Below are 12,500 nucleotides of genomic sequence, written 5' to 3'. Positions count from 1 at the left end.
TTGCCACAGTTTTCCCGGTGGTGCCGCACCCGGGCTCGCCCCGGCTGACGCAGTTTTCGCGCCGCCCCGGCTGACGCGGTTTCGTGCCGCCCCGGCAGACGCGGTTTTCGCGCCGCCCCGGCTGACGCGGTTTCGTGCCGCCCCGGCAGACGCAGTTCGGACTTAGCACTTTTCGGCTGTGCCTGGCTGGCGGCCCACTCACTCAATCGCCATGTCTGTTTGCCACAGTTTTCCCGGTGGTGCCGCACCCGGGCTCGCCCCGGCTGACGCAGTTTTCGCGCCGCCCCGGCTGACGCGGTTTCGTGCCGCCCCGGCAGACGCGGTTTTCGCGCCGCCCCGGCTGACGCGGTTTCGTGCCGCCCCGGCAGACGCAGTTCGGACTTAGCACTTTTCGGCTGTGCCTGGCTGGCGGCCCACTCACTCGATCGCCATGTCTGTTTGCCACAGTTTTCCCGGTGGTGCCGCACCCGGGCTCGCCCCGGCAGACGCGTTTTTTTTTTCTTTCGCCCCGGCTGACGCAGTTTTCGCGCCGCCCCGGCTGACGCGGTTTCGTGCCGCCCCGGCAGACGCGGTTTTTTGCGCCGCCCCGGCTGACGCGGTTTTTGCCGCCCCGGCTGACGCAGTTCGGACTTAGCACTTTTCGGCTGTGCCTGGCTGGCAGCCCACTCACTCGATCGCCATGTCTGTTTGCCACAGTTTTCCCGGTGGTGCCGCACCCGGGCTCGCCCCGGCTGACGCAGTTTTCGCGCCGCCCCGGCTGACGCGGTTTCGTGCCGCCCCGGCAGACGCGGTTTTCGCGCCGCCCCGGCTGACGCGGTTTCGTGCCGCCCCGGCAGACGCAGTTCGGACTTAGCACTTTTCGGCTGTGCCTGGCTGGCGGCCCACTCACTCAATCGCCATGTCTGTTTGCCACAGTTTTCCCGGTGGTGCCGCACCCGGGCTCGCCCCGGCTGACGCAGTTTTCGCGCCGCCCCGGCTGACGCGGTTTCGTGCCGCCCCGGCAGACGCGGTTTTCGCGCCGCCCCGGCTGACGCGGTTTCGTGCCGCCCCGGCAGACGCAGTTCGGACTTAGCACTTTTCGGCTGTGCCTGGCTGGCGGCCCACTCACTCGATCGCCATGTCTGTTTGCCACAGTTTTCCCGGTGGTGCCGCACCCGGGCTCGCCCCGGCAGACGCGTTTTTTTTTTCTTTCGCCCCGGCTGACGCAGTTTTCGCGCCGCCCCGGCTGACGCGGTTTCGTGCCGCCCCGGCAGACGCGGTTTTTTGCGCCGCCCCGGCTGACGCGGTTTTTGCCGCCCCGGCTGACGCAGTTCGGACTTAGCACTTTTCGGCTGTGCCTGGCTGGCGGCCCACTCACTCGATCGCCATGTCTGTTTGCCACAGTTTTCCCGGTGGTGCCGCACCCGGGCTCGCCCCGGCTGACGCAGTTTTCGCGCCGCCCCGGCTGACGCGGTTTCGTGCCGCCCCGGCAGACGCGGTTTTCGCGCCGCCCCGGCTGACGCGGTTTCGTGCCGCCCCGGCAGACGCAGTTCGGACTTAGCACTTTTCGGCTGTGCCTGGCTGGCGGCCCACTCACTCGATCGCCATGTCTGTTTGCCACAGTTTTCCCGGTGGTGCCGCACCCGGGCTCGCCCCGGCTGACGCAGTTTTCGCGCCGCCCCGGCTGACGCGGTTTCGTGCCGCCCCGGCAGACGCGGTTTTCGCGCCGCCCCGGCTGACGCGGTTTCGTGCCGCCCCGGCAGACGCAGTTCGGACTTAGCACTTTTCGGCTGTGCCTGGCTGGCGGCCCACTCACTCGATCGCCATGTCTGTTTGCCACAGTTTTCCCGGTGGTGCCGCACCCGGGCTCGCCCCGGCAGACGCGTTTTTTTTTTCTTTCGCCCCGGCTGACGCAGTTTTCGCGCCGCCCCGGCTGACGCGGTTTCGTGCCGCCCCGGCAGACGCGGTTTTTTTGCGCCGCCCCGGCTGACGCGGTTTTTGCCGCCCCGGCTGACGCAGTTCGGACTTGGCACTTTTTGGCTGAGCCTGGCTGGTGGCCCACTCACTCGATCGCCATGTCTGTTAGCCACAGTTTTCCCGGTGGTGCCGCACCCGGGCTCGCCCCGGCTGACGCAGTTTTCGCGCCGCCCCGGCAGACGCGGTTTTCGCGCCGCCCCGGCTGACGCGGTTTTTGCCGCCCCGGCTGACGCAGTTCGGACTTAGCACTTTTTGGGCTGAGCCTGGCTGGCGGCCCACTCACTCGATCGCCATGTCTGTTTGCCACAGTCTTCCCGGTGGTGCCGCACCCGGGCTCGCCCCGGCAGACGCGTTTTTTTTTCTTTCGCCCCGGCAGACGTGGTTCCCCCCCCCCCCTTTTCGCTCGCCCCGGCTGACGAGGTTTTCGCGCCGCCCCGGCTGACGCAGTTTTCGCGCCGCCCCGGCTGACGCGGTTTCGTGCCGCCCCGGCTGACGCGGTTTTCGCGCCGCCCCGGCTGACGCGGTTTTTGCGTCGCCCCGGCTGACACGGTTCGGACTTTGCACTTTTCGGCTGTGCCTGGCTGGCGGCCCACTCACTCGATCGCCATGTCTGTTTGCCACAGTTTTCCCGGTGGTGCCGCACGCGGGCTTGCCCCGGCAGACGCGTTTTTTTTTTCTTTCGCCCCGGCTGACGCAGTTTTCGCCCCGCCCCGGCTGACGCGGTTTCGTGCCGCCCCGGCAGACGCGGTTTTTTGCGCCGCCCCGGCTGACGCGGTTTTTGCCGCCCCGGCTGACGCAGTTCGGACTTTGCACTTTTTGGCTGAGCCTGGCTGGCGGCCCACTCACTCGATCGCCATGTCTGTTTGCCACAGTTTTCCCGGTGGTGCCGCACCCGGGCTCGCCCCGGCAGACGCGTTTTTTTTTCCTTCGCCCCGGCAGACGTGGTTCCCCCCCCCCCTCCGTCTTTCTTTTTGTTTTTTTTTTTCGCCGCGGCTGAAGTGGATTTTTCGGTGCCTCGACGCCCCGGTAGTCGCGGTTTTTCCGTTTCCGCACGGCCCCGGCTGACGCTGCTCGGTCACAGTCGCCTTTTGTGAGGATTGCAGACTTCTTGAGCGCGGGTGTTTTTTTTTGTTGTTGTTGTTGTTTTATTACGCATTCGCTCCAGCAGACGCTGTTTAGACTTTTTGTTTCCTCTTTTATCCTGCGACGAGGTGACGAGGTTTATTCGGTGCCCCGCCGCCCCGGCTGAAGTGATTTTTCCTGTCCCGTGCCGCCCCGGCTGACGCGGTTGGGACTTCGCGTTTGTTCGGCCGCCACGGGTTTTGGCGCACTCGCTCGGTTGCTTGTTGTTGCCACTTGTTGCGAACCCAGGTTTCTTGAGCGAGCGCGGGCGTTTTTTCTTCCTTTCTTTCTTTGTTCTATGTGTTAGCGAATCGGCCTTTAATATCACACGAGGACTCACAACCAACAATTTTCAGTTTGAAGTGTAAAAAATCTGCAGGTGTTGACGTAACTGACTTGCCCCGTACCCTTGAGTACATCCATGAAGTTCTCGTAGTACTACTAAATCGCATTATTCCAAGTGGAGAAATTCCCATAAACTTGCAAACCTCTACACGAAAATCGGTGCGCGTGATAAAGTTGAAAATTATCGTCCGATATCAAATGTGCCTTCTATAACACAAATTCTAGGAAAAAAAAAAAAACACTTGTTCGCCGTTTTCTGCGCCGTGACTGGCAGCACTCCGGCGAAGCGAAACGGGGTCGATTCGAGCACGATATCGGCATCTTTCGACGTGCTCGCCGGCGACCGTCGCACGAGTACGTCGCACGAGCGCGTCTGCCGGGGCGCCGTTTGCGAAGCCGACGCAAAAGTGGGAACCGCCGCTCGGATGATCGCCGCTTTCGGCAGAGTGAGTGTTGGCACTCCGGGGAAGCGAAACAGCGTGAATGCGCCCACGAAATCGGCGTATTTTGAAGTGCCCGCCGGCGACCGTCGCACGAGTACGGTAAACCGCGTCAGCCGGGGCGTAGTTCGGGACGCCGACGAAAAAGTGGGAAGCGCAACTCGGATCTTCGCCGTTTTTGCAGGAGTGAGTGGCGGCCCTCCTGCGAGACCAAGAAGCATCGATTCGTGCACGAATTCGGCGCCTTTCGACGTGATCGCCGGCGACCGTCGCTCGAGTAGGGCAAACCGCGTCTGCCGGGGCGGGCTTCGGGACGCCGATGCGAAAGTGGGAAACGCTGCTCGGATGTTCGCCGTTTTTGGCCGAGTGAGTGCTGGCACTCGGGCGAAGCCAAACGGGGCCGATTACGGCACGATATCGGCGTCTTTCGACGTGCCCGGCGGCGACCGTCGCACGAGTACGGTAAACCGCGTCAGCCCGGGCGGAGTTCGGGACGCCGATGCGAAAGTGGAGAACGCCGCTCGGATCTTCGCCGTTTTTGGAGGAGTGAGTGGCGGCACTCCGGAGAAGCCAAGGAGCGCCAATTAGCGCACGATATCGGCGTCTTTCGACGCGCTCGCCGGCGACCGTCGAACGAGTAGGGCAAACCGCGTCTGCCGGGGCGGGGTTTACGACGCCGACGCAAAAGTGGGAACCGCCGCTCGGATGTTGGCCGTTTTTGGCAGAGTGAGTGCTGGCACACCGGCGACGCGAAAGAGCGCGAAAGCGCCCACGAAAGTGGCGTATTTGGACGTGCTTGACGGCGACCGCTGCAGGAGTACGAAAAACCACGTCAGCCGGGGCGAGCGACCCACGGCGGTCTGGGTGCTTATCGCTGCTATTATAGGGGCACCCCGGCAGACGCAGAAAAAAAAATTTTTTTTCGACCTTCTTTTTTGCTGGTCGAGCTCGGGTAACCCAGGTCGCAATGGGAGCCGCGCACGAAAGCGGCGTCGCGAGACGCGTTCGCGGTCGCTAGTCGCACGAGCTCGGCAACCGCGTCAGCCGGCGCGGAGTTCGGGATGCCGACGGCTAAGTGGGTACCGCTGCTCGGATGTTCGCCGTTTTTGGCCGAGTGAGTGCTGGCACTCCGGCGAAGCGAAACGGGGCCGATTCGGGCACGATATCGGCGTATTTCGACGTGCTCGCCGGCGACCGTCGCACGAGTACGGCAAAGCGCGTCTGCCGGGGCGAGGTTTGCGATGCCGACGAAAAAGTGGGAAGCGCCGCTCGGATCTTCGCCGTTTTTGCAGGAGTGAGTGGCGGCCCTCCTGCGAGACCAAGAAGCATCGACTCGCGCACGATATCGGTGTCTTTCGACGTGCCCGCCGGCCACCGCCGCACGAGTACGGCAAACCGCGTATGCCGGGGCGGGGTTGGCGACGCCGACGCAAAAGTGGTAACCGCCACTAGGATGTTCGCCGTTTTTGGCAGAGTGAGTGCTGGCACACCGGCGACGCGAAAGAGCGCGAAAGCGCCCACGAAAGTGGCGTATTTGGACGTGCTTGACGGCGACCGCTGCAGGAGTACGAAAAACCACGTCAGCCGGAGCGAGCGACCCACGGCGGTCTGGGTGCTTATCGCTGCTATTATAGGGGCACCCCGGCAGACGCAGAAAAAAAAAATTTTTTTTCGACCTTCTTTTTTGCTGGTCGAGCTCGGGTAACCCAGGTCGCAATGGGAGCCGCGCACGAAAGCGGCGTCGCGAGACGCGTTCGCGGTCGCTAGTCGCACGAGCTCGGCAACCGCGTCAGCCGGCGCGGAGTTCGGGATGCCGACGGCTAAGTGGGTACCGCTGCTCGGATGTTCGCCGTTTTTGGCCGAGTGAGTGCTGGCACTCCGGCGAAGCGAAACGGGGCCGATTCGGGCACGATATCGGCGTATTTCGACGTGCTCGCCGGCGACCGTCGCACGAGTACGGCAAAGCGCGTCTGCCGGGGCGAGGTTTGCGATGCCGACGAAAAAGTGGGAAGCGCCGCTCGGATCTTCGCCGTTTTTGCAGGAGTGAGTGGCGGCCCTCCTGCGAGACCAAGAAGCATCGACTCGCGCACGATATCGGTGTCTTTCGACGTGCCCGCCGGCCACCGCCGCACGAGTACGGCAAACCGCGTATGCCGGGGCGGGGTTGGCGACGCCGACGCAAAAGTGGGAACCGCCACTAGGATGTTCGCCGTTTTTGGCAGAGTGAGTGCTGGCACTCCGGCGAAGCGAAAGAGCGCGAATGCGCCCACGAAAGTGGCGTGTTTGGACGTGCTTGACGACGACCACCGCAGGAAAACGAAAAACCACGTCAGCCGGGGCGAGCGACCCATGGCGGTCTGGGTGCTTATCGCTGCTATTATAGGGGCACCCCGGCAGACGCAAAAAAAAAAAAATTTTTTTTCGACATTCTTTTTTGCTCGTCGACCTCGGGTGACCCAGGTCGCAGTGGGAGCCGCGCACGAAAGCGGCGTCGCGAGACGGCTTCGCGGTCGCTAGTCGCACGAGCTCGGCAACCGCGTCTGCCGGGGCGGAGTTCGGGACGCCGACGGCTAAGTGGGAACCGCCGCTCGGATGTTCGCCGTTTGTGGCCGAGTGAGTGCTGGCACTCCGGCGAAGCCAAACGGGGCCGATTCCGGCACGATATCGGCGTCTTTCTACGTGCTCGCCGGCGACCGTCGCACGAGTACGGCAAAGTGCGTCTGCCGGGGCGGGGTTTGCGACGCGTACGCAATAGTGAGAACCGTCGCTCGGATGTTCGTCGTCTTTCGCCGAGCCAGTGCTGGCACTCCGGCGAAGCCGAACGGAGCCGATTCGGGCACGATATCGGCGTCTTTCCACGTGCTCGCCGGCGACCGTCGCACGAGTACGGTAAACCGCGTCAGCCGGGGCGGAGTTCGGGACGCCGATGCGAAAGTGGGAAGCGCCGCTCGGATCTTCGCCGTTTTTGGAGGAGTCAGTGGCGGCACTCCGGTGAAGCCAAGGTGCGCCAATTCGCGCACGATATCGGCGTCTTTCGACGTGCCCGCCGGCCACCGTCGCACGAGTACGGCAAACCTCGTCTGCCGGGGCGGGGTTTGCGACGCCGACGCAAAAGTGGGAACCGCCGCTCGGATGTTCGCCGTTTTTGGCAGAGTGAGTGCTGGCACTCCGGCGAAGCGAAAGAGCGTGAATGCGCCCACGAAAGTAGCGTATTTGGACGTGCTTGACGGCGACCGCCGCAGGAGTACGAAAAACCACGTCAGCCGGGGCGAGCGACCCACGGCGGTCTGGGTGCTTATCGCTGCTATTATAGGGGCACCCCGGCAGACGCAGAAAGAAAAAAAAAAAAATGGGGACATGGCGTGCGTCACCGTGCGGCTTCGCAGCGTTGCCGAAGTCGCCGAGCCCTTCGACTGAGCCGAACGGCGGACAGGGAACGTTGGTCGGCCGTTCTAACCTGTCGGTGCCACGCCGAGACGTCGTTAAGGAAAACCGCGTCGTGGGCCTCTACGACGCCGTCGAGTCGTTGTACGTTTGGTGTCCAGCGTGTCGGCGGCGAGTAGCGGACACGTCGTTCACGACTTCGGTCTTTCGCAGTCGACGCGAACTTGCGGAGAGTCGTGGTGCCTCACGTTTTCGGCAGAAACCGCGGCGGAATTTTCCCGTGCGTGCGCGCACGACCTCGGTGCTGTGCCGTCAGCGTAGTGTTGCACAAACTCGTGGCCTACCCAAGGTGCGGTACGTTTGCGGCCGTATCCTCGGTGGGAATTTCGTGAGTAGGGTCGCAAATTCTACGACCTCGGCGGGTTTGAGAGCGACGTAGACTTGTGGCACGCTCAACGTGCCACACGTTTCGGGGCACACCCGCGGTGAAATTTTCTCGAGTACGCTCGTATTAGTGCCCAAGGAGGTCTGGGTACTTATCGCTGCTATTATGTGGGGGTTCTCGTGAGCGGCGTACGCGAAAGCGACCGGGTGTCTGATATGCGGCGGGCTTCGGCCTCGTCAAGCGTGTCCTCGGGTCTGCTCCAGGGGAATCCACGGCAGTCGTCTGCAGCCTCATCCGCTTGATGCGTTAGGGGCTGGTTGTCGGACGGTGCCGTTTTACCACGATATCGAGGTGTGTTCCGTGTCGTCCTCGGGCGATTCAGATGCGAAAGCGCCGAAGACGCGGGCGTGACCCGTCGTCTGGCGGCTTTGCAGTCTCGGCTCCGTTGCTAGTTCCGGCCGGTCCACCGACAGTGCAGCGGGCTTGGGCAACCCGCACGGCGCGACCGAGTCGATGCAACGAAAAAGAGCGAGCATGAACGTGCTTCTTGCCGCACGGCTCCCACTCGTCTTTCGGGAAGGTTGTGCCGTAGCGAGCTCGAACGCCGTCATCTCGGAGTGCAAAATAAGCGTGTTGGGGCGCCTGAAGGTGGCCTCCGCCGCACACAGACTGCGTCCGGCCCGCCGAAGGCGAGGACGGACGCGCAGTCGAACGATTACCTGGTTGATCCTGCCAGTAATCATATGCTTGTCTCAAAGATTAAGCCATGCATGTCTAAGTACATGCCGAAATAAGGCGAAACCGCGAATGGCTCATTAAATCAGTTATGGTTCCTTAGATCGTTTCTTCCTACTTGGATAACTGTGGCAATTCTAGAGCTAATACATGCAGTGAGCCTGGAGCCCTTTGGGTAACGGGTGCTTTTATTAGACCAAGATCGATCGGGTTTCGGCCCGTATTGTGTGGTGACTCTGGATAACTTTGTGCTGATCGCATGGCCACGAGCCGGCGACGTTTCTTTCAAGTGTCTGCCTTATCAACTTTCGATGGTAGGTTACTTGCTTACCATGGTTGTTACGGGTAACGGAGAATCAGGGTTCGATTCCGGAGAGGGAGCCTGAGAAACGGCTACCACATCCAAGGAAGGCAGCAGGCGCGCAAATTACCCACTCCCGGCACGGGGAGGTAGTGACGAAAAATAACAATACGGGACTCTTTTGAGGCCCCGTAATTGAAATGAGTACACTCTAAATCCTTTAACGAGGATCAATTGGAGGGCAAGTCTGGTGCCAGCAGCCGCGGTAATTCCAGCTCCAATAGCGTATACTAAAGCTGCTGCGGTTAAAAAGCTCGTAGTTGGATCTCAGTTCCAGACGAGTAGTGCATCTACCCGATGCGACGGCTCGGACTGAACATCATGCCGGTTCTTTCTTGGTGCACTTCATTGTGTGCCTCGAGATGGCCGGTGCTTTTACTTTGAAAAAATTAGAGTGCTCAACGCAGGCGAGTCGCCTGAATAAACTTGCATGGAATAATAGAACAAGACCTCGTTTCTGTTCTGTTGGTTTTTGGAATACGAGGTAATGATTAAGAGGGACGGACGGGGGCATTCGTATTGCGGCGCTAGAGGTGAAATTCTTGGACCGTCGCAAGACGAACTACTGCGAAAGCATTTGCCAAGAATGTTTTCATTGATCAAGAACGAAAGTCAGAGGTTCGAAGGCGATCAGATACCGCCCTAGTTCTGACCATAAACGATGCCAACCAGCGATCCGCCTGAGTTACTCAAATGACTCGGCGGGCAGCTTCCGGGAAACCAAAGTATTTGGGTTCCGGGGGAAGTATGGTTGCAAAGCTGAAACTTAAAGGAATTGACGGAAGGGCACCACCAGGAGTGGAGCCTGCGGCTTAATTTGACTCAACACGGGAAAACTTACCCGGCCCGGACACTGGGAGGATTGACAGATTGAGAGCTCTTTCTTGATTCGGTGGATGGTGGTGCATGGCCGTTCTTAGTTGGTGGAGCGATTTGTCTGGTTAATTCCGATAACGAACGAGACTCTAGCCTATTAAATAGGTGCGGGGTTCCCAGCACCTTACAACCTTCTTAGAGGGACAAGCGGCTCCTAGCCGCACGAAACAGAGCAATAACAGGTCTGTGATGCCCTTAGATGTCCGGGGCCGCACGCGCGCTACACTGAAGGAAGCAGCGTGTCTTTATCCCTGTCTGAAAAGACTGGGTAACCCGTGGAACTTCTTTCGTGATTGGGATAGGGGCTTGCAATTGTTCCCCTTGAACGAGGAATTCCCAGTAAGCGCGAGTCATAAGCTCGCGTTGATTACGTCCCTGCCCTTTGTACACACCGCCCGTCGCTACTACCGATTGAATGATTTAGTGAGGTCTTCGGACCGATGTCCGGCGCGGCCTTTCGGTTGCGCCGGTCTGTTGGAAAGATGACCAAACTTGATCATTTAGAGGAAGTAAAAGTCGTAACAAGGTTTCCGTAGGTGAACCTGCGGAAGGATCATTAACGGATTGTGAAGGGTGAGCGCCTCAGCTGCGTCTGCGCCCGACACTTTCTGCCGCTGACCCCGTTTGGACGCGGGGTCGGCTTTTCCCCACGGGGCTGCCTGAATGTGGAGCGGCACCCCGTGACAAATTGTTGCGCCCAGCGGACGCCAACACCGCGACCTTGGACGGTCGGCCAGGTGGCGGACGCGGGTACAAACGGCGCAACGCACTCATAGGTCGGCTTTCGACCCGCCACTGCACCGTGGCTCGAAGCGCTCGAAATGCGCGACCCGACCGCTGCGGGACCGCCTAGTACTGTAAACAGGAGCGGCGGAGCGCGAACGGCGAGTCGTGGTTACGTCGGTAGAAGGCGAGGCTGCGCGTTCCCGAAACGCCAGCCGAGTGCCCTCCCGACCGTTCGAGCGTGCAAGAACGAGACCCGACAATCGCGCGGCGACTGCCAAGTACGAGAGGAACGGCACAAGCGTCGGCGGTCGGTCAAGGAACTGGCGATGTGACGGGTCCGCTGTGCACCAGTGCATACCGTCCCGCCGTCCGCGGCAAGCGCCTCCGCGTCCTCGGGTGACGGAGGCTGCCGGTCGGTTCTTGCAGGCGAGGGATCTCGCTGGCACCGGTTCGCGTTGACGCGCGGCCGGTCATGGCACGGCGATGCGACGGCCGAGGTGCGCAGTACTCGATGGAGGAACCGCACGCTCCGATGACCGTCCCGCCCTCCGCGGCGTATGCGTACCGACCGTAATGGTTGCAGCAGCGCCGGCCGGCTTTTGAATTCGCCACACGAAACACGGTGCGAGATCGCGGTTAGGGGAGCGTCGACGTTGCCAGGCGTTTTGCTTGCTGCCGAGGGAAAGGCGGCACGGCCACGTCGCGCTCGTCGCGATTAGCGGGTCTGCGCGCTTTGGGAAGGTGCCGCAACGACTTGCCGAAAGAGGAAGCACGGAAGAACGAGGGACTTGGACGTCCCGACAATTGAACGCACTTGCGGCCAGGCCCTTGCTGGCTTCGTTCTTCCGCCTCGAGTAGGCTCGTACGCGGCTCCGGCGCCGAAAGTGGTCCTTGGCACCGACTTCGGTGGACGTGGGAAGTGCCGCGCAAGTACGGCGCGCCTGGCTCCACCTGTTGGCTAAAGTAGGCAGCCGGATCGGCATTTTGGTGTGCGGTGGCAAACCGTGGATGCGAAAAAAGCTTGTGCGATTTCGTGGAACAAAAAGCGGGGGTCCCCCTTTTTATGCGGAGGAGACCGACCCGCCTGCCGTGGTGAACCGCGACGCCACGGTAAAAACGGGAGAGGCTTGTCGATGGGACCGTGCATCCCGCGCTCCACGGAGGCCGGGAGGCGGCCGCCCGAGGAAATGTGTAGCCGTCGAGGCCCGCATCTGCGTGCACTCTTATCCAAATGGGTGTACCGCAGGCATTTTCTGGTTAGGCGGGCCAATGAGAGCGAGCACACAACGATACCTACGGGTCCGGCTTGGAGAACCGGCTTCGACGCCTCCCGAGTATTTATAGAGGGGTGGACCACGAAAGCACTCGCAAGTAGCGAAAGCGAAACGCCGTCCGAAACACACCGTTTGCTCGATTTGCGGCAGCCGAAAAAGGCGCGGCAGAGTTTTGGAGTCCAAGCGTGCGCTGAAAAGCGCCCTTCTTGGCCACTGTTTGGCCGAGTGCCAGAAACGTTTGGTTTTGACTGTACGGAATTGAACAAACACTTTTTCACGACTCTAAGCGGTGGATCACTCGGTTCTCGGGTCGATGAAGAACGCAGCCAGCTGCGAGACTTGGTGTGAATTGCAGGACACACTGAGCACTGATTCTTTGAACGCACATTGCGGCCTTGGGTCTTCCCTTGGCTTCGTCTGTCTGAGGGTCGGATCACATATCAAGAGAGCCTTCGGCGCACAAGGGAACGTGAGCCGTCGACTCGTTTTGACCGCGTCGGCAACACGGACAGCACGCTGAACACCTCACAGCGAGCGCCAACAGCGGCCACTCAAGGGCGAGACGGTGGCGACCGTCGTGCCAGAGCCCAACCGAAACGGGGGCGACCGACTGCATTGAGGATGTGGCACCTCGTTGAGACCGCCGCAGGACTTCGAGTCGGAAGGAAGCCTGCAGGGAAAGTGCGGTCGAGGTTGCGTACTCCTCTCTGCGACCGGGCGCGCAAGAGCTGCGAGAGCCACGGACGCGCAACTTTAACGCACGGTAAACACGAGGAGCGAAAGCCGGCCAGCAAAGCTTCTCCAGCCGTGCGCAAAGTGCGCGAGATCGCAGCCTTGCGTTGCGCTTGTTGCCCTCGAAGTAAGCAGGGTGTCCCGTAGACCGGGCGCTCGAACAC

General features: G+C 61.2%; 2 non-coding genes across 2 annotated transcripts; both read left to right on the top strand.

Annotated features, from left to right (window-relative positions):
- Positions 1-8,348: 8,348 nt before the first annotated feature.
- Positions 8,349-10,163, top strand: LOC142795524 (small subunit ribosomal RNA). Its single transcript, XR_012893089.1, has one exon. It is a non-coding gene; the product is annotated as a small subunit ribosomal RNA (ribosomal RNA).
- A 1,719-nt stretch (positions 10,164-11,882) lies between these two features.
- LOC142795521 (5.8S ribosomal RNA) lies at positions 11,883-12,035 on the top strand. Its single transcript, XR_012893086.1, has one exon. It is a non-coding gene; the product is annotated as a 5.8S ribosomal RNA (ribosomal RNA).
- The last annotated feature ends 465 nt before the right edge of the window (positions 12,036-12,500 follow it).

The sequence above is a fragment of the Rhipicephalus microplus genome, unplaced genomic scaffold (assembly GCF_043290135.1).
Source record: "Rhipicephalus microplus isolate Deutch F79 unplaced genomic scaffold, USDA_Rmic scaffold_710, whole genome shotgun sequence".
Lineage (NCBI taxonomy): Eukaryota > Metazoa > Arthropoda > Arachnida > Ixodida > Ixodidae > Rhipicephalus > Rhipicephalus microplus.
The sequence above is the reverse complement of the archived record's forward strand: the minus strand, read 5'-3'. Positions and strand labels throughout refer to the sequence as shown.